This window comes from Pristiophorus japonicus, chromosome 1 (genome assembly GCF_044704955.1).
Source record: "Pristiophorus japonicus isolate sPriJap1 chromosome 1, sPriJap1.hap1, whole genome shotgun sequence".
In the NCBI taxonomy this organism is placed as follows: Eukaryota; Metazoa; Chordata; class Chondrichthyes; family Pristiophoridae; genus Pristiophorus; species Pristiophorus japonicus.
In genome coordinates, this window is record NC_091977.1 from 407,745,103 (window position 1) to 407,765,883 (window position 20,781).

The 20,781-nt window shown below is 42.6% G+C and overlaps 1 protein-coding gene across 2 annotated transcripts in view; it reads right to left on the reverse strand.

The window, feature by feature from the left end:
• chd7 (chromodomain helicase DNA binding protein 7) overlaps nucleotides 1-20,189 on the reverse strand; it is a 346,350-nt gene extending 326,161 nt beyond the window's left edge. For both annotated transcript variants that reach the window (XM_070891933.1, XM_070891925.1), the window contains exon 1: nucleotides 19,917-20,189. The gene's annotated coding sequence lies outside the window, so the exon portion shown is untranslated. The remainder of the gene's footprint in view (nucleotides 1-19,916) is intronic.
• Nucleotides 20,190-20,781: the final 592 nt, after the last annotated feature.

The following is a 20,781-nucleotide window of genomic DNA, read 5'->3' on the forward strand; positions in this document are numbered from 1 at the left end:
ACCTCACATTTATCCACGTTATATTGCATCTGCCATGCATTTGCCCATTCACCTAACCTGTCCAAGTCACCCTGCAGCTTCTTAGCATCCTCCTCACAGCTCACACCGCCACCCAGCTTAGTGTCATCTGCAAACTTGGAGGATTCTGTGTCTGCACAAATTGGCTTGTGCTTTTTCCTACAATACAAGAGTGGTTGCACTTCAAAAGTATTTTGTTGGTTGTAAAGTGCTTTGAGGCGTCCTGAGGTTGTGTCAAGTTCTCCCGTTTCATGCTGTAGTCCAACAATCGACAAAAGCCAGCCACTATTTTAAATGCCCAGTTAAAGGTTCTAGGCTCTTCAAAAATGTCTGCATACTGTATGAGTTTATCTCAACCCACAATCAATGGGTGCTTTTTCAACTTTCAGAGAGGCTCAACCATTGATAGCAGCATGCCAACAGATTTAATGCCTACACAAATGCAGCCAAAGTTGTAATATGGTCAAAATAATTGAAAGGGGTTTAATATTTCTGTTCTGACCCACTCTGATGCAAGTCAGGTTACATTAATACTTCACAGATAAATATATTCAAAGGCAACCAGGAAAGTCAACTAGGTTTGGGAAAACCTGTTGAGATTACATTCAATATAAAACATTTAAAGATATTTTTAGCAATTGACAGAAGAATGGTGTTACAAAACTGAATTGCTTTCTACATTAAGATAAATATGAAGGATTGTTAAGTAGACTAGGCCCATAGCCCCTGGAGTTTAGAAGAATTAGAGGCAATCTCATTGAAACATACAAAATTCTTACAGGGCTCGACAGGGTAGATGCAGGGAGGTTGTTTCCCCTGGCTGGGGAATCTAGAACCAGGTGTCACAATCTCAGAACAAGGGGTTGGCATTTAGGACAGCGATGAGGAGAAATTTCTTCACTCAGAAGGTGGTGAATCTTGGCATTCCCAACCCCGGAGGGCTGTGGCGGCTGAGACGTTGAGTATATTTAAGACAGAGATCCATGGATTTTTGGATATTAAGGGAATCAAGGGATATAGGAATAGTGCCAGAAAGTGGAGTGGAGGGAGATCAGCAATGATCTTATTGAATGACGGAGCAGGCTCAAGGGGCCTGCTCCTATTTCTTATGTTCTTAGAATAAAGCCCACAATCCTGGAGTTAGCCTTATTTGACATAAAATTCCAAAGAGCAATCTCCGATGACTCAAATGAACATTACGATCAGGTGCCACACTATACAGACTAGGAAAGACCCAGTTTCAGCCCCTGCTCTCTGATGAGTTTGCTGTCAACAAGTGTGGTCATCAGATGCTATGTTTAGCTGTAGCAACAATTGCTGAGGGGTAGAGGGCAAGAAAGAGAACACAGCCAGGGTTTCTGCTAATTGCTGTAGAGTGACCCTTCCTGGAAGAGATGGGGCAAGTGACAAATCAGGTCCGTCAATCAAATACTACCATTCATTGACTACGTCCACACATGAAAAATACTTTATTATTCAATCACAGCATATGGGTGTCGCTGGCAAGGCCAGCATTTATTGCCCATTTCTAATTGCCTTCGAAAAGGTGGTGGTGGCCTGCTTTCTTGAACCATTGCAGATCTTGTGGTGAAGATATGCCCAGTGCTGTTAGGGAGTTCCAGAATTTTGGCCCAGCGACAAAGGAATGGAGATACATTTCCAAGTCAGGATGGTCCTGTGATTTGGAGGAGAACTTGCAGGTGGTGGTGTTCCCATGTGTCTGCTGCCCCTCTCCTTCTGGGAGGTCGAGGTCGCGGGCTTGGGAGAAGCCTGGACGAATGGCTGCAGTGCATCATATGGATGGTACACGCTGCAGCCATGAAGGGCCAGTTGTGGAGGGAGGGAATGCTTCAGGTGGTCGATAGGTTGCCAATCAAGCGGGCTACTTTGTCCTGAATGGTGTTGAGCTTCTTGAGTGATGTTGGAGCTGCACATTGTTACAATGTCAACACCGCGTATGCGCAGTATTTTGAATGTCTGGCAACATAATAAATGAGAGAACATTGGTCAGGAGGGGAGTCACTTGCTGCAGAATACCCAGCCTCTGACTTGCTCTTGTAGCTACAGTATTTATGTGGCTGGCCCAGTTAAATTTCTGGTCAATTGTGAGCCCTGGAGGTTGGTGGTGGGGGATTCGCCGATGGCAATGCTGTTGAATGTCATGGGGTGGTGGTTAGACAAGTCTTCAGCACAGCTGGGATGTTATCGGGGCCCAATGCCTTTGTTGTATCCAGTGCGTTCAGCCATTCCTTGGTATCACATGGAGTAAATCGAATTGGCTAAAGACTGGTTTCTGTAATAGTGGGGACCTCAGGAGGAGGCCGAGATGGTTGAAGATGGTTGTAAGGGCTTCAGCCTTGTCTTTTGCTCCTGAGCCACCATTGGTAATGGATATTGAAGCCCTTCACCCAGAGTACATTCTATGCTCCACAAAGGTAACTTCTCTGCTCAAATGGAACTCAGCCACAAAGACACCTTTTAAAATTTTGTTGCTGGGATTTGGATGACACTGACAAGGAAACATTTATTGGTCATCCTTAGTCACCCTGAAAAAATTATAGCAGAGTTATCATGTGTTTTTTTTTCTTTGAAATTGAGTGGTTTGTTAGACCATTTCAGAGAGCATTTAATGGCATGAGTGAACCTATTGGGGTATAATGATAATCCATCAACTTTCATGGTGTCAGGCCACAAATTACCATTTTATTAAATTCAGTACTACAATTTGCCAGAGAGATTTGAACTCTCAACCTCTATGCTGCTTAAAAGATTCCAGGATCCAGCCCGGGTCTGCATTGCTAGCGGATACTCAAGACGTGGATGCACTAGAACACCATCGGCCTTAGAGCGCCGGTACACAAGAGGAAAATCAACCAGAGTTACCAATTCTGATCACTATCTAGCTATTGTGCAAGCAAGATCATGTGTGAACTTCAGGCAAAGACAGGAGCAGGCCTAGCTATTGTGCTGCCTGATGGTTGAATAGCCAATGTTCACGAAGCTCCTACATGAACCATCACCACTTAGGCAAGATACTGGATGGCAATCAAAGGTCAGTGGAACTATGCCCCAGTATGACTCACTCCCTTCAGAGGTTGAAAATAGTAGAGAGAGATTGTGGTAAATCTGCCAGTCATAGGAGGACAGCCAGAATTCATACTCCAGCTTGAGTCACCACCTTTGGGAGGGGAATAATGGGAGGAAAATGAATGGTAATTAAAAGGAAATACAGACTCCAACATCCAAGTCATGATTTTATCTGCACAGAAAGGAAAAAACATTTTAAAGTGAATAGAAACATAGAAAATAGGTGCAGGAGTAGGCCATTCGGCCCTTCGAGCCTGCACCACCATTCAATAAGATTATGGCTGATCATTCCTTCAGTACTCCCTTCCTGCTTTATCTCCATACCCCTTGATCCCTTTAGCCGTAAGGGCCACATCTAACACCCTCTTGAATATATCCTATGAACTGGCATCAACAACTCTCTGCGGCAGGGAATTCCACAGGTTAACAACTGAGTGAAGAAGTTTCTCCTTATCTCAGTCCTAAATGGCTTGACCCTTATGTCCCCTGGTTCTGGACATCCCCAACATCGGGAACATTCGTCCCGCATCTAACCTGTCCTGTCCCGTCAGAATCTTATACGTTGCTATGAGATCCCCTCTCATTCTTCTAAATTCCAGTGAATACAGGCCCAGTCAATCCAGTCTCTCCTCATGTGTCAGTCCAGCCATCCCTGGAATCAGTCTGGTGAACCTTCGCTGCACTCCCTCAATAGCAAGAACATCCTTCCTCAGATTAGGAGACCAAAACTGAACACAATATTCCAGGTGAGGCCTCACCAAGGCCCTGTACAACTGCAATAAGACTTCCCTGCTCCTTTACTCAAATCTCCTAGCTGTGAAGGCCAACATACCATTTGCCTTCTTCACCGCCTGCTGTACCTACATGCCAACTTTCAATGACTGATGAACCATGACTCCCAGGTCTTGCTGCACCTCCCCTTTTCCTAATCTGCCGCCATTCAGATAATATTCTGCCTTCGTGTTTTTGCCCCCAAAGTGGATAACCTCACATCTATCCACATTATACTGCATTTGCCATGTATTTGACCACTCACCTAACCTGTCCAAGTCACCCTGCAGCCTCTTGGCTTCCTCCTCACCGCTCACAGCGCCACCCAGTTTAGTGTCATCTGCAAACTTGGAGATATTACACTCAATTCCTTCATCTAAATCATTAATGTATAATATAAAAAGAGCTGGGGTACCAGCACTGAGCCCTGCTGCACTCCACTAGTCACTGCCTGCCATTCTGAAAAGGACCCGTTTATCCCGACTCTCTGCTTCCTGTCTGCCAACCAGTTCTCTATCCACGTCAGTACATTACCCTCAATACCATGTGCTTTGATTTTGCACACCAATCTCTTGTGTGGGACCTTGTCAAAAGCCTTTTGAAAGTCCAAATACACCACATCCACTGGTTCGCCCTTGTCCACTCTACTAGTTACATTCTCAAAAAATGCCAGAAGACTTGTCAATTATGATTTCCCTTTCACAAATCCATGCTGACTTGGTCCAATCCTGTCACTGCTTTCCAAATGCTCTGCTATGTCATCCTTAATGATTGATTCCAACATTTTCCCCACTACTGATGTCAGGCTAACTGGTCTATAATTATCCGCTTTCTCTCTCCCTCCTTTTTAAAAAAAAGTGGTGTTACATTAGCTACCCTCCAGTCCAGAGGAACTGATCCAGAGTCGATAGACTGTTGGAAAATGATCACCAATGCATCCACTATTTCTAGGGCCACTTCCTTAAGTACTCTGGAGTCGGAGAGGCGGGAGTCCAAGCGGCATATCGTCGCGAGGCCTATAAAGGCCAGTGAGACCAGGAGCTCGGGGAGTCAGGAATTCCGGCAGCAGAGCGTTGAGGCCCATAAAGGCCCAGCCAGTGCAGCTGCAGTGGGGAGGCAAAAAAGTAGAAAGAAATCGAAAGGTGACGTCACAGCCAAGGGGCAAGTGATTGGTTAAATAGTTTTTCTTTTTCTTTTCTTTATCAGCAAGTAACCTTCAGCACTGTTGTTGTCAAATTAAGTTTATCTAAAGGTTAAGTCATGGCAGGAGAGCTCAGACACGTGTTATGCTCCTCCTGTACTATATGGGAAGTCAGGGACGCTTCTGGTGTCCCTGACAACTACATGTGCGGGAAGTGTATCTGCCTGCAGATCCTAGCAGACCACATTGCGGCATTGGAGCGGCAGGTGGATTCACTCTGGAGCATCCACAATGCTGAGAATGACGTGAATAGCATGTTTAGCGAGTTGGTCTTAGCACAGGAAAAGGGTACACAGCCAGATAGGGAATGGAAGACCAACAGGAAGAGCAGTGCAAGGAAGGTAGTGCAGGGGTCCCCTGTGGTCATCCCCCTGCAAAACAGATACACTGCTTAGGGTACTGTTGAGGAGGATGACTCATCAGGGGAGGGCAGCAGCAGCCAAGTCCATGGCACCGTGGGCAGGTCTGCTGCACAGGAGGGCAGGAAAAAGAGTGGGAGAGCAAGTGATAGGGGATTCAATTGTAAGGGGAATAGACGTTTCTGTGGCCGCAACCGAGACTCCAGGATGGTATGTTGCCTCCCTGGTGCAAGGGTCAAGGATGTCTCGGAGCGGGTGCAGGACATTCTAAAAAGAGAGGGTGAACAGCCAGTTGTCATGATACAGATAGGTACCAACGACATAGGTAAAAAACAGGATGAGGTCCTACGAGACGAATTTAGGGAGCTGGGAGTTAAATTAAAAAGTAGGACCTCAAAAGTAGTAATCTCAGGATTGCTACCAGTGCCATGTGCTTGTCAGAGTAGGAATCACAGGATAGCTCAGATGAATACGTGGCTTGAGCAGTGGTACAGCAGGGAGGGATTCAAATTCCTGGGGCATTGGAACCTGTTCTGGGGGAGGTGGGGCCAGTACAAACCAGACGGTCTGCACCTGGCCAGGAACGGAACCAATGTCCTAGGGGAAGTGTTTGCTGGTGCTGTTTGGGAGGAGTTAAACTAATATGGCAGGGGGATCGGAACCTATGCAGGGAGATAGAGGGAAACAAAATGGAGATAGAAGCAAAAGATAGAAAGGAGAAAAGTAAAAGTGGAGGGCAGAGAAATCAAAGGCAAAAAACAAAAATGGCCACTTTACGGCAAAATTCTAAAGGGTCAAAGTATGTTAAAAAAAAATCAAGCCTGAAGGCTCTGTGCCTCAATGCGAGAAGTATTCGGAATAAGGTGGAGAAATTAACTGCGCAGATTGCAGTTAACGGATACGATGTGATTGGCATCACGGAGACATGGCTCCAGGGTGACCAAGGCTGGGAACTCAACATCCAGGGGTATTCAACATTTAGGAAGGATAGACAGAAAGAAAAAGGAGGCGGGGTGGCGTTGCTGGTTAAAGAGGAAATTAATGCAATAGTAAGGAAAGACATTAGCTTGGATGATGTGGAAGCTGTATGGGTGGAGCTACGGAATACCAAAGGGCAGAAAACGCGAGTGGGAGTTGTGTACAGACCACCAAATAGTAGTAGGAGGTTGGGGACAGCAACAAAGAAGAAAAAAAGAATGTGTGCAATAGAGGTACAGCAGTAATCATGTGCAACTTTAATCTACATATTGATTGGGTTAACCTAACTGGTAGCAATGCGGTGGAGGAGGATTTCCTGGAGAGTATTAGGGATGGTTTTCTGGACCAATATGTCGAGGAACCAAACAGAGAGCTGGCCATCCGAGACTGGGTGATGTGTAATGAGAAGGGACTAATTAGCAATCTTGTTGTGCAAGGCCCCTTGGCGAAGAGTGACCATAATTTAGTAGAATTCTTTATTAAGATGGAGAGTGACAAAGTTAATTCAGAAACTAGGGTCCTGAACGTAAGGAATGGTAACTTTAACGGGATGAGGCACGAATTGGCTAGATTGACAAAGGGTTGACGGTGGATAGGCAATGGCAAACCTTTAAAGATCACATGGATGAACTTCAACAATTGTACATCCCTGTCTGGAGTAAAAATAAAATGGGGAAGGAGGCTCAACCGTGGCTAACAAGGGAAATTAAGAATAATGTTAAATCCAAGGAAGAGGCACACAAATTAGCCAGAAAGGAGATGAGGAAAAGTGGAGGGCAGAGAAACCCAAGGCAAAGAACAAAAAGGGCCACTGTACAGCAAAATTCTAAAAGGACAAAGGGTGTTAAAAAAACAAGCCTGAAGGCTTTGTGTCTTAATGCAAGGAGTATCCACAATAAGGTGGATGAATTAACTGTGCAAATAGATGTTAACAAATATGATGTGACTGGGATTATGGAGACGTGGCTCCAGGATGATCAGGGCTGGGAACTCAACATCCAGGGGTATTCAACATTCAGGAAGGATAGAATAAAAGGAAAAGGAGGTGGGGTAGCATTGCTGGTTAAAGAGGAGATTAAGGCAATAGTTAGGAAGGACATTAGCTTGGATGATGTGGAATCTATATGGGTAGAGCTGCAGAACACCAAAGGGCAAAAAACGTTAGTGGGAGTTGTGTACAGACCTCCAAACAGTAGTAGTGATGTTGGGGAGGGTATCAAACAGGAAATTAGGGGTGCATGCAATAAAGGTGCAGCAATTATAATGGGTGACTTTAATATGCACATAGATTGGGCGAGCCAAACTGGAAGCAATACGGTGGAGGAGGATTTCCTGGAGTGCATAAGGGATGGTTTTCTAGACCAATATGTCGAGGAACCAACTAGGGGGGAGGCCATCTTAGACTGGGTGTTGTGTAATGAGAGCGGATTAATTAGCAATCTCATTGTGCGAGGCCCCTTGGGGAAGAGTGACCATAATATGGTGGAATTCTGCATTGGGATGGAGAATGAAACAGTTAATTCAGAGACCATGATCCAGAACTTAAAGAAGGGTAACTTTGAAGGTGTGAGGCGTGAATTGACTAGGATAGATTGGCGAATGATACTTAAGGGGTTGACTGTGGATGGGCAATGGCAGACATTTAGAGACCGCATGGATGAACTACAACAATTGTACATCCCTGTCTAGCATAAAAATAAAAAAGGGAAGGTGGCTCAACCGTGGCTATCAAGGGAAATCAGGGATAGTATTAAAGCCAAGGAAGTGGCATACAAATTGGCCAGAAATAGCAGTGAACCCGGGGACTGGGAGAAATTTAGAACTCAGCAGAGGAGGACAAAGGGTTTGATTAGGGCAGGGAAAATGGAGTACGAGAAGAAGCTTGCAGGGAACATTAAGGCGGATTGCAAAAGTTTCTATAGGTATGTAAAGAGAAAAAGGTTAGTAAAGACAAACATAGGTCCCTTGCAGTCAGAATCAGGGGAAGTCATAACGGGGAACAAAGAAATGGCAGACCAATTGAACAAGTACTTTGGTTCGGTATTCACTAAGGAGGACACCAACAACCTTCCGGATATAAAAGGGGTCAGAGGGTCTAGTAAGGAGGAGGAACTGAGGGAAATCTTTATTAGTCAGGAAATTGTGTTGGGGAAATTGATGGGATTGAAGGCCGATAAATCCCCAGGGCCTGATGGACTGCATCCCAGAGTACTTAAGGAGGTGGCCTTGGAAATAGTGGATGCATTGACAGTCATTTTACAACATTCCATTGACTCTGGATCAGTTCCTATCGAGTGGAGGGTAGCCAATGTAACCCCACTTTTTAAAAAAGGAGGGAGAGAAAACAGGGAATTATAGACCGGTCAGCCTGACCTCAGTAGTGGGTAAAATGATGGAATCAATTATTAAGGATGTCATAGCAGTGCATTTGGAAAATGGTGACATGATAGGTCCAAGTCAGCATGGATTTGTGAAAGGGAAATCATGCTTGACAAACCTTCTGGAATTTTTTGAGGATGCTTCCAGTAGAGTGGACAAGGGAGAACCAGTTGATGTGGTATATTTGGACTTTCAGAAGGCTTTCGACAAGGTCCCACACAAGAGACTGGTGTGCAAAATCAAAGCACATGGTATTGGGGGTAATGTACTGACGTGATTAGAGAACTGGCTGGCAGACAGGAAGCAGAGAGTCGGGATAAACAGGTCCTTTTCAGAATGGCAGGCAGTGACTAGTGGAGTGCCGCAGGGCTCGGTGCTGGGACCCCAGCTCTTTACAATATATATTAATTATTTAGATGATGGAATTGAGTGTAATATCTCCAAGTTTGCAGATGACACTAAACTGGGTGGTGGTGTGAACTGTGAGGAGGACGCTAAGAAGCTGCAGGGTGACTTGGACAGGTTAGGCGAATGGGCAAATACATAGCAGATGCAGTATAATGTGGATAAATGTGAGGTTATCCACTTTGGGTGCAAAAACACGAAAGCAGATTATCTGAATGACGGCAGATTAGGAAAAGGGGAGGTGCAGCGAGACCTGTATGTCATGGTTCATCAGTCATTGAAAGTTGGCATGCAGGTACAGCAGGCAGTGAAGAAGGCAAATGATATGTTGGCTTTCATAACAAGGGGATTTGAGTATAGGAGCAGGAAAGTCTTACTGCAGTTGTACATGGCCTTGGTGAGGTCCCACCTGGAATAGTGTGTTCAGTTTTGGTCTCCTAATCTGAGGAAGGACATTCTTGCTATTGAGGGAGTGCAGCGAAGGTTCACCAGACTGATTCCAGGGATGGCTGGACTGACATATGAGGGGAGACTGGATCAACGGGGCCTTTATACACTGGAGTTTAGAAGGATGAGAGGGGATCTCATAGAAACGTATAAGATTCTGACGGGACTGGACAGGTTAGATGCGGGAAGAATGTCCCTGATGTTGGGGAAGTCCAGAACCAGGGGACACAGTCTTAGGATAAGGGGCAGGCCATTTAGGACTGCGATGAGGAGAAACTTCTTCACTCAGAGAGTTGTTAACCTGTGGAATTCCCTGCCGCAGAGAGTTGTTGATGCCAGTTCATTGGATATATTCAAGAGGGAGTTAGATGGCCCTTACGGCTAAAGGGATCAAGGGGTATTGAGATAAAGCAGGAAGGGAGTACTGAAGGAATGATCAGCCATGATCTTATTGAATGGTGGTGCAGGCTCGAAGGGCCGAACAGCCTACTCCTGCACCTATTTTCTATGTTTCTATGTTCCCCGGGGATTTATCAGCCTTCAATCCCATCAATTTCCCTAACATAATTTCCCGCCTAATAAGGATATCCTTCAGTTCCTCCTTCTCACTAGATCCTCGGTGCTACTGATTGCTCGAGATTATAAGCACCTTTTAACAAGACAAAGTTTGCTGCTTCGAGTTAAAAACAAGGGAAATGTTTAAAAAAAAAAAGTTTTTTTAAAAACTGAAGAATGAGGACATTCAGTCCACTTTACTTCATCCATCTAGAGATGCCCACTGTTCTTCCCCGTTACAGAATTCAATGATCACTTAAATTCTAAACTTTTTGTCTTCACTTTCCTACTGAAAAGCCCATCCAAACGTCGATTGCTTGTTGCATGAAGAACTTCGATACACCAGTCTGTACCAGTGCTCCTTTGTCCCAGTCATGGTTTACCTTGAAGTTGTATTCGATTTATTTATTTTTGTATGGTTTACTATCTTGCATATCCTTTCAGCTGCCTCCTTTGAAGAATGAAGAGCCAAAATTTTCTAGCATTTCCTCATTGTTCATCAATCCTGATGTCAAAGATTAGTCTTGTGGCTCGCCTCTGCTCTTTCTCCAGGCTTGACTGTCTTCCTTGACTTGGCGACTAAGGGTTAAACAGGGAAGGCCCATCACCTCCCCAGTCTTGCCCCATGCCAATAGTTATTATGCACTCATTAAAAAAATTTACTCAGAAGCCTTAGATTTCAACATAATTTTAGTGAGTCTGATAGCTAATTATCTGGACACAGCAATCAATGGTTACTCAATGGAATCCAACAGTCAAGAAATTTTGATTGTAACTTACATTACATCATTACCATAATCGTACAGCTAGCCATAAAAGATCATCTCGTAATTAGAATTAAAAACTTTTAAAACTCATTTTACTGTTCAGACATTATAAAAATAAGTGTGTACTAAGTACCGGACAGTGGAGCAGTGTTATGTACTTAATACAAGTTGTATGAAACCTGCAGCTCTCCAACATGCATGCACGGCTTTGATGGTCTGAAATAATCTGAAAGGAATTTGGAACAGTCAGATTTTCAATTGATTGAATCAGTCTTGACCCCATGATTATTGGTACTATTTGACCACATGCTAAATTCTAATTCTTAACTGAGCTCGTACAATCTTCCACATTCCCATTAGAACACAAGAGTAAGCAAATAAAGTACAGGTTGTAACACCTGAGAGAAATACCAATGAAAATAACTTCCACTGCAATAGCATCACAAACATGTTTCAATTGCTTTTGTTACAAAAATTTAGAATTCTTCAGTTGAAATACTAAAAATAGATCAAAACAAGGAGTGCAATAGCCTCAAGAAGAAATTCCGATAACTTAGTTATACCATAATTGTAGTTACCCATAAAATACCCTCTCATTTTTATAATTTAAATTTAGCATTGCAACTTCCCAGATGGCTGAAAGCAAATACAATGCATGTTGTTGTACTTAACCATACTTACCAAGTTCAATTCAAAGACTACAGTAGCAGAACAATTGGCCTTAGCTACAGAAAACTGGCCAATGTTACCATTCCAAGTCATTAGCGTAGCTACCAACCCACCACTTACTGTCCAGGTTCACACATGGAAAACAGCCACTTGACCAAGACATGATGGAGCCATCCGGGCTCAGAATCATGCCCCAGCACAACTCAAAATCTTTAGGAGAGGAATGAGGAATGGAGAAAGTGAAGGGAAACCAGAAGTGAAAAAAAGAACATATAGATAAGAGAATCTTTTTAAAGGAAAGACCGGGAAGAGCGAGCTAGCTAAGAATATTGCACGAGTTGTAGAGCCTTTTATTCCAGAAAACGCACACATATGCATTGTGAAAATCTGCACAATGTATCCATTTATACTGCCACCTTCAGGGTAGTAAACCCAATATGCACACTCAGATGCAAATTTCAAAGTTTTAACCTTAAAAAAAAATGAAATTTCACCAAAAGGATTCCTCTACTCCAGAAAAAGGGGTTAATCTTCCTCGAAATAGTGCCAATGTTAAACAGCACTCTTTCTCTAAATTAATGTTGTTGCCATTCAATTCATGGTTTGCTGCAGATTAGCATTGAGAGTGATGTCAAATACCTGAATGTAAACATGGTGCTGGTCACAATCAGCAACTAGCCTGTCTGGTGGATGAGGCAGAAGCACTTACAAGATAGGCAAAGTTGTCATTTAACATAACTCCTTCTTGCGAAACATATTCTTCTACAAGTGGTGCTTCTGCCCTACAGTTCTATTAACAGTCAAGCACAAAATTCCCTTTAAAGCTTTTCAGATAAAACATTTCATCACACCCTGTCTTCCCATGCTTACAAACAAAAAGTTAGTATTTTACTGCTCCTTGAATCCTAAAAATCCAACGTTCTAATGTTTTGTCAATGGTGTCCAGAACATTTCATTTCACTTTTGCATGAATGCACAGCAAAAGCTCAAACACTTAAGCTTTGCTGGAGATCTTGAAGCAAGGGGGAGGGGGGTGGGGGAAGTAGGAAGGAGAGGTTGTCCAGTAAGCACTGCATGACTACTGGTATACAAGAGTCATATTTTTCTTAGCTAGGTATCATACAACTCATCAACATCAAATCAATCAATCAAGTGGCTTAACAGCCAAAGCACTAAGCGCCCAGGTTCAGATGCCCAGTGTAAGTTGAGATAAATGATTTCAGCCAGGTTAGAGATAGGCTGCAGTTTGGAAGGGAAAACAAAAGCCAAAATTCTTATTCTGGATCAGTATCCAGCAACTCTTGCTCAAAGCAGGAACAGGATTGGGCTTCGCTGTAATGCCATTTCTCTCCCTTCCCCCAGTCAAATAGCCTGCCACTGTCAAGGTTCACACAAGGAGAGTATTAGAAGGCAACCATCACCCATGGAGCAACATCCCTGCAAGGAATCAACACCTTTAGGAGAGGACAAAAATAAAATGTCTCAGGAAGTATATAATTGGTCTAGATATTTTCTGTAGTATCTCAATTCCCACCCAAGCAACACATTAAAGTTAATTGACTATCACTACATACCATATATACACTATACCATTTACACTTAATAGTATGATTATGCAAGTGTATCGTAACACAGTTGCAATACATGTACAATTGCATGCTTTAAAAAAAATTGTATCACACACTTCCTTTACAGTTTTATCATCCACAGAATCATATACTTATCTCCAGTAATCCTTAACATAATTCCTTTTTAAACTATTCCTAAAGATAACTTAAACTTATATAGCACCTTTAATGCAATAAGAGTGTCCCAAAGTGCTTCACAAACAAAAAAACAAAACCGAGAAATGAAAGGAAAAGGATTAAGGATAAAGACCAAAAGCAAGAGCAAAGGAGGTAGGTTTTGAGAATGCTTTTGAGGAATGGGAGAGATCCAGTTTGAGGAATTTAGGGAATGTTTCAAAGTGCAGAGCTGAAGCAGTCAAAAGCTCTGCAGCAAAAAGTAGAGCAAAACGAGATGGGGTGCACAAAGGAATTGGCAGGACGGATACAGAAACACAGGGATGAATAAAGATGTCAGGTAGGAAGGGGTAAGGCTATGGTAGAATTAGTAAATGAGAACAAGGATATTAAAATTGATGTGTCAACTGATAAGAATCATGTAAAATTTGGCCAGCACAGGAGTAATAGGGACCAGAATTTAATGTGGATTGAGATCCAGGAGACAAAGTTTTTGGACGAGTTGCAATTTGCATTGGGCAGAACTCAAGTAACCGGTAAAAGCACACTGGAGTAATCAAATTAGAAGGTGATAACGGTGTACATAAGCAATTTAACGGCAGTGGGGATGAGGTATGGTCTTGGAGGGGCTTGATGCTCATCTCAAACAAGACACCAAGGTTGTGCAGTCAGGTTCAATCAGAGGGACCGGCCAAAAAGGAGCTTGTTGGGTGCTACGGCACGCCGTTTTAGCTGGGTGTAGAGCTAGATGGCTTCAGTCTTGACATTGCTGAAAGAGATCAAGAAAATATTTCCATATCCATGTTTTGATGCCGACCAAGCAGTCAGACAGCACAACGGTGGTTGAGGTGCGGCGTGCGGACAGCGTGGAGGCATGCCACTACAAGGTACAGCGCGAGCTAATGCAGGAGGGCAACAGCAGTGAAGAGTGACATCGTCCAGGTCGGTGATTGGAACGTGGGCAAATGCAGCAGGAGCGGCGAGACTGTGGAGGGATGTGATCAGGACCCAGGGGAGGAGTGAGTTAGCACGGGCCAGCCCATACTGCGATGTGTGCACGCACTAGGTCCGGGCAGCAGAGCAGGTCTCCGGTTGTCTTGGGTAATCCTTGCCACTGGGCCAAGACCTAGCTCTGTCAAGCCCGTGTGGAGGCTGGTGTGCAATGGCCACCACATTAAAAAAATCCACGCACAGGCATCTTCCACACATGAGGATGTAGTTCAGGTTCTTCATTCGAAACACCTGTGAACTCATGCTTTTTTTTTGGTAAGGGACTGCCTATGATGATGAGGTTGAGGAGTCAAGAATGGGAGCAGAGAGGTTAAACTGTCATCAGCATACATGTAAAAGCTGACCCCATGCCCGCAAAAGATGGATCCTTGGAAACATCAGAGGTAACATTGTGGGGGCAGAAAAATGGAGTAGAGGCATTGGATGAGGATAGGGTGGTCAACTGTATCAAAGGCAGCAAAGAAGTCAAGGTAAACAAGGAGGGAGGTGGAAAAGCACCATAGCTTTTGGCAATAAAAGTAGATAACCCATCTTTGTACTGGTTACATTGTCTCCAATTTCTGAAATTTAATTTGAGTTTTTATTTTCTTAAAATACTACATGCACGATAATGTAAACTACAAGACCAAATTTAGGGAAATCTTTGATAGCCATCGACAAATGTGCTGAATATTACACAATTTCTTAACGTTCTAAATTTGGAATATCCTGTTGCTCTAACTGGTCTTCATTTATAAAGGTACACTGCCCAGTCCTATGGTTTGCAACATTATTCAGGTGTTCCATTAAAAGTTTCAGTATTAACTTTAATGCCGCTCTGCTTAATTGTGGTGCAATAGAAAAGACCATTGCTACACATATCACAAGTATTAAGAGAAATTCAGATGAGAATCCTCTATACTAAATACATTTTAACTAAGGTGACTATATAGCATCCTTTCTTTCAAAAGATAATCACGTGCATTTACTAACTACCAGAAGATCACAATTATATTTCCACAAAGAAGAAAGCAATTTAATTTTTTTTTTTTTAAAAGCTATGTATCCTGAGTTAATCCTTGTGACGAACACCATACTTCATTCAAAACTTCTCTAAATTCTTGATTATAAAGTAGAATTAGAGAAGGGAGCAGAATCATGGTGTACCTTATTCACTTTTTTTGCGTGAAGGATGCACATAACCTTTACAGTTACTTAAAAGTTCAAAAATAAGTTGCCAGTCTTAAGGTTCATGGAAGAAATTAAAGTTACTGGACACCTAGTTCTTCTTGATTTATAAACTGATAATTTCAATAAATTATTTACTAATTCCTCAACCATTTTTCCTACCTTTACCCATTTTAGAATCCACAGTACAACAGATAATAGTATTTCACATTAAATCTCAAAACTTCTTGTTCACAAAGACAATTGAGAACCTACTCTATCAAGTATTACTTAATATAATATTTTTCCAATAAATTTAAGAGCCCTAAGAGTTCTGCACTTGAACTCTTAAGTCAGTAGTATAACTGATTAACTGTCAGTAAGTATACAAACGAAAAACACCCATCAAGATAATCAGTGCAGTTTTCACTAAATTACTTTATATTTAGTATTTTTTTACTTCCAAGAAAATAAAACCTTAAATTTGAATATCAATTCATTTATACACACCAGTTTTGAGTAAATAGTCATTTTTACATAGAATTTGTAGCAGAGAATACAGACTATTTGGCCCAACTGATATATGTCAATGTTTCCGCTCCATACGAGCTTCCTCCCACCTACCTTGATCTAATCCTATCAGCATATTTTTCTATTTCTTTTTTCCTCACTTATTTATTTAGCTTCCCCGTAAAGGCATATATGGAGGTGGAGAGTTGAGGTGCAGATCAGCCATGATCTAATTGATTGGTAGAGCAGATTCAAGGGGGCTGAATGGTCTACTCCTGTTCCCATGTTCCAACACCTTCTGCAGAGAAAGGAGATTTTTTTTTTAACCATTGGGGGGGGGGTAAGAGTAAAAACAAAGGGGGGAATGATTGTAATGGGCCATCCAGTATGAAATATCAGTACAATTTCACTTAATTACACATACGTGCATGAAATTCAATGTTTCTTCTGGCAGTACTGATGCTGTGGAGGTGACAGAGTGAAGGCAGATACCTTGCATGCCATAAACACGTTAACAAAAATGTCACACATAATCCAAGTAATCAAAATGAACCCAAATATAATCCATCGTTAACTATATAAAATTAATCTTTAATACATCTTCAGAACCAAGTTTTGTGCATCGCTAACATTTCTCAGCCTCAGTTTAAATGTTTACAGCATCAGTGGAAATAGCATGAGGCTCCTATTTTACATTCATATTAGGACAAAAAGTTACTCAATTTGACTTCTGCACATTGGATTCCAATAAGTTTGCATAAACTAAAATCCTACTCAAAAAGTACATCCAAAAGCTCTTGTAGCAGGGGTACGCAGTTCTACAGCACATAAACTGGATACCTAACACAAAATATAGTCATTTTTGATCACTGTCTGGATAGGTAAAACAGGTGTCATATCCTACATCATCCAGTGCTTCTTAAAGATGTTCATCTCAGAAGTTCATGTTTTTTTTATTTCAAAAAGATTTGCATGCAACTGGACATGCTATTTTGTATCTATATTCATCATCTCATAAGTACATTTTTGTTGGCTTTGAAGACTTCCAAACCACTAAGACCACACTAGCAGATGACTGAAATCACAAATCTAATGTAGATTGCCACCACAGTAAGAACGTAAGAACAAAAAATGCTGGAAATACTCAACAGGTCAGGCAACATCCGTGGAAAGAGAAACAGAGTTAACGTTTCAGGTTGATGATCCTTTGTAAGAACTGGACAGCAGTTTCCTCTGTTTCTTTCTCTCTCCACAGATGCTGCCTGACCTGCTGAGTATTTCCAGCATTTTCTGTTTTTATTTCAGATTCAAGCATCCACAGTATTTTGCTTTTGTATTACAGTAAGAACATAGTTCACTTAATGTAACCTTGCATACACTTTGCTGAAGGACACATAAAAATCTTGGACAAGAAGCTAGCTCCCACTGTGTGGAAGCAGAGTAGGAATGGAGGTGAACATGTGCTGTTATTAGAATGTATTCACTCCAGTCACACTCCCAATGTCACTTGCCTGTAACTAAGCACCCCTGTGCTGATTTGTGGACTAGTGTTAATTTAAAGCTCTACAAGCTATTTTATAAAAGTTAATATTCAAGGTTGACATCTTAGAATACAAAATAAGCTACTGAAGCACCAAAGCAAGCATCATGATCTACTCAGACTCAGAGCTATTTTCTATATCTGTAATTGATCTGACAATCTTAGAGAATGATTCACAGATTACTTAATGTAATTGGTACTGTGAATCTGTATCAATATACATGCATCACTAAATACTATTTGCACATTACAAATTTGGAACATCTGGCAGGATTGATGATCAAGAAGAGATTTTTTTAAATCCAACTTGTTCTTCAAAGCACAGTAAAAGGTTTTTTTCCTAAAATATGACTGCATATAAAGAAAAATACAAACACCATATCACCAACAAAAGATTGAGGGTCGACCCTTTTAAAACTTAAATGGCTACTCATACTACTCTGTTCTTTACAACCATCAGGGCCATGCATCTATCTAATCATCAGATAACAAATTCAACTTGGTTAACTATACCTAACCCAATATTAGGAATATGAGTCGATTTGCACCTCGATTTCATAAATACATCTCGTATATTACATTACTGTACTCCACCTCCATATCTGGAAGCGACACCCCTACAGCCATGCATGGTAGCTCGTTGTAGGGCAGGTAGATTTCTCCGAATCTCACTCATTCAACATGCTAACAGTTTATTTCCAGTGCACTTTTTCAAAACAGACGGTTATGTTTTTTTTAAATCGAATTTGCAATGACCATTACACCACTATGAGAAAAGCGATTTTAATCTCCAAAAAACTAACAATCCAGATTCACTCCTTAAGACAACAGAAGAGAAAAAACTTGGCGTAACCAGAGGACGGGAAAGCTTCAGTCTTATAATTACTGTCAATGACCGGAGCCAAATTAAGCTGCCATCTTAGGTTAAGAGCGATTCTTTGTGTACAGCCTGTCCAGAGAGAAAACGCTGACCAAACAAACGAATAGAGAGCTCCTGTTCTCCTCATGGGAAAAAAGTTAGTTTACTGAGAAACGTATGGAAATAGTTTGAAAATTCACAGAACATACAGTGGATAACAGAAATCTGAAGGCTAATCTGCAATTTGTTTTATTTTAAAAGTGTGTGCGCATGTTCCCCCCACCCCTCGAACAAAGAGGTTTACAATGTGTGAATGTGTGTGTCCTTGCCGCCGAAGACAACGACAAACATGGATGATTAAGCCTTGATGATGGTGGTTGGTGGTGAAACGTTGTGCGAGTGACTGACTGCTGTGTGGGATCTTCCCCTCCCCTTAACATTCCCCAATGCCCCCTTCACCTTGGTTTTTTTTCTCCTTACACTTTCACAAATGCACGTGTTTTCAGTCCCCTCCTGAACTCAGTTTTGAAATATACACAAACACACGCGCGCACACTTGAGATTTTTTTTAAAGAAACAATCGGATTATTTTGAAGACAGTGCAAATGAATGAATGAAAAAAGTCGATCTGCACAGTTTCACCTCTAGTTTGGGCTTTACAGAAACGCAAAGTGACTAAAAGCCCAGCTCACCGACAACACACTCGATTCTGTTGCGAAAGAGCAGGTCTTCTTTCAGACCACGCTTTCCCCTATATCAAAAGGAGAGATTAAAATCGCCGGCTAGACCAAAAGAGAGCGACAACTAAGCAAGACTGAAACCGACCACAAAGAGAAGCGCGTTTTTAATCTCTGCCTTTTGGTGGTTGTTACCGAAATACGACTGGCGAAGGAAACAGTAACGGGAACATTAAACACGCCGTTTGAGCTTGAAGTTTCCCCCCTCAAAAGGAGCAAGAATTGTTTTTAAAGCCTCTTCCCTTCCTTATCGCATCTCTCCATAGCCCCTTGGACCCCTCTCCTTGGCCATTCCCTCCCCCTGACCCTCAGAGCGGCGGCAGCCGCCGCGGTGCGTGTGTGAGAATAGTTCAAACCATTCGAGTCCACGCCAATGACCTCAGGGAACCACCAAGTACCCAAACCACACACAGATACACAGCAAGAGACAGAGGAGAAACTTACACGAAACCCACAATCATAACACACATAATAGTGGACAGGGCGCCGACACTCATTTATTACGAGAGAGACAGTAAACTCAGTACTGGCTGTGATGAGGACAGCGCTGCTCTATTAATGAAATGTTAATGGCTGCTTTTGCCAGCGGCAACGCACTCTCTAGTAGTGGTAGTTAGCAATCGCTGACCGCCTGCCCCCACCTCCTCCTCCCAGTCCTTTCATGTTTATTTACAGTCAAATTTCCTCTAACTCGACCCAAACGCCGACTCTCACATACTTTCTCTCCGTACTTACTTTGTTGGCGTTTCTTTTTTTATTAAATTGTTTTTTTCCCTCACTCTTCTTTCGCACTTGTGCGTTTTAAATTTAGTTAATTAAAATTCTTTTTTATCTTTATTTTTTTTTTCAAAACGGTTCATTATAGACTTTTCCCCAGCGGCGCTTCACTGGTGTTTTATAGTTGTGATAATCTTCTCGCTCGCCGCCTGTCCTCACTCACTCACTCCTTTGTGTTATTTCTCTCTCACCAGAAGTTGGAGCCCCGGCTTCCCCCGCGCGTTCTCGCGTCTTTCCTCCTCCTCTCCCCCCGCAACGCACTCCACACTGTGCGTGCGCGCCCCCGGCTCCCGTTCACGTGCTCAATAACTCACGTCAATGAATCTCATCTGCATATTTCTATGCCGCCTCCGGATTGGACGTCCACCTCCCCCAACCAAGCACGCGGCCACGAACGCAAGGAAGGGGCCGAAAGAGAAAAAAATTCAAACGTCAAGATTCTGACTTTTAACGGCGCGGCTCGCCCGCCGACCGTGCAAAGTGCTTTCGCTTCTTTTCTGTTCCGGCGCTAGATTTTTAGATTTTTTTTTATCTTTCGGTTTTCGAACGCTGGAAAGAGAGAATAAAAAGGAAATGTTGTCCTCGTTGACGTTTACCAATGGGATGAGCGGTTAGTAATGTGAAAGTTCGGCTGACGCGAGCCTCTGATGGATCGGAGCCAATCGGTCTTGACGTATGTTTACACGCACAAGGGCCCGGATTCTGCCATCGCCATTATGTTACGTAGATGAGAGTGTGAGGGGATCCTGAAGTGTGAGGTGCAGGCAGAGCCCCGTTAGACCAATCACCCAACCAACAACTATCGAACCCTTGTCTGGAAAAT